The sequence below is a fragment of the Penaeus japonicus genome, unplaced genomic scaffold (genome assembly GCF_977035675.1).
Source record: "Penaeus japonicus unplaced genomic scaffold, GWHDUDI00000001_assembly GWHDUDI00000010, whole genome shotgun sequence".
Lineage (NCBI taxonomy): Eukaryota > Metazoa > Arthropoda > Malacostraca > Decapoda > Penaeidae > Penaeus > Penaeus japonicus.
In genome coordinates, this window is record NW_028234412.1 from 5,775,145 (window position 1) to 5,776,886 (window position 1,742).

Sequence of the window (1,742 nt, forward strand, 5' to 3'; positions counted from 1 at the left end):
AGAGGAAGAGGAATAGGAAGAAGAAGAAGAGAAGGAGGAAGAAGACGACGACGAAGTAGGAGATGTATAAGGAGAGGAAAAGGAGAAAGAAGAGGGAGGAGAAGAAGAAGAGGAGGAAGAGGAAGAAGATGAAAGGAAGGTGCAGGAGGAGGAGGAGAAAGAAGAAGAAGAAGAAGAAGAAATAGAAGAGGAGGAAGAAGAGGTGGGGAAAGAGAAGAAAAAGAAGAAGGTGGAAGAAAGAAAAGGGAGGTGATGGAGAGGAATGGCGGCGGGGAGGGAAACGTACGCAAGAGAGAGAAAAAAAAGAAAAAAAATACAACCAAGTTAAAGAAGCGCGACCGTGATTTTTTTTTTAAATAATGTATGACAAAAAAAAAAAAAAAAAAAAAAAAAAAAAAAAAAAAAAAAAAAAAAAAAAAAAAAAAAAAAAAAAAAAAAAAAAAAAAAAAAAAAAACAAAAAAAATTATATATATATATATATATAGCTATATTATCATTCTATCTCTATATATATAATATATATATATATATAGATAGTATATATATATATATATATATAGATATTATGTATGTATGTATGATAACAAAAAAAAATAACCTTCAACTCAGGAAGTTGCTACCCTTTCAACTCCGGAACAAGAACAAAAGCAAACAAAGAACAGGTGGATATAAAAGAAAATGGAGGCGAGGGAGAGGAATGGGGGGGGGGTTAGGGAGGGAGGGAAACGTACGCAAGAGAAATAAAAAAAAAAAATAAAAAAAAGAGAGAGAAAAAAAAATGATAATAATACAACCAACTCAAGGAAGCGCGACTGAGAGAACCCATTGTTGAAAAAAAAAAAAAAAAAAAAAAAAAAAAAAAAACAAAAAAATAAAAAAAAAAAAAATCTATAAAAAAAAAAAATATATATATATATAATATAATATATATATATATATATATATATATATATATATATATATATATATATAAAGAAAAAAAATGTATGTGTTGTAAGCGTTACTGTGTACGTGTGTTGTGTGTGTTGTGAGTTTGTATGTGTCCGTGTGTGTGTTTTGTAAGTGTGAGTATGTTGTAAGTGTATGTGTGTGTGTGTGCGTGTGTGTGTATGTGTGTGTGTGTGTGTGTGAGCGAGTGTGTGTGTGCTGTGAAGTGTATGTGTGAGAGAGTGTGTGTGTGTGAATGTGTGTATGTGTGTGTGTGTATGTGTTGAGTTGGAGTGTGTGAGAGGTGTGAGTGGGTGAGTGTGGTGTGTGTTGTGTGTGTGTGTGTATGGGTGTTGTGTGTGTGTGTGTGTGTGTGGTGTGTGTGTGTGTTGTGTGTGTGTGTGTGTGTGTGTGTGAGTTGAGATGGTGAGTGATATGAGTGTAGATGTGAGATATTGTGTGTGTAGTTATAGTGTGAGTGGTGCTTGAGTGTGAGAGTGTGTGTGTGTGTGTGTACAAACCGAGGAAACCGAACGAACAAACACCCAGTGTTCCCAAAAGATAACAAAGGGTTTATTCGAATCCGGAAGTGGAAATATCATGATAAGAAAATAAGATTAAAAAGAAAAATGTCTAGAGAAAAGAGAAGGTAAGCCTTAAAAAGTGAAAAATAACGATTGCTGAAACCTATTCACAGGAATGAATAGGCAAGTTGTGCGGGTTATAAATAAGAAAATTTGAATATGAATTTCAATTTTGCATAGAGATATGTTTGTGAATGCGCGCGCATGTGTGTGTGTGTGCTTACTATTTA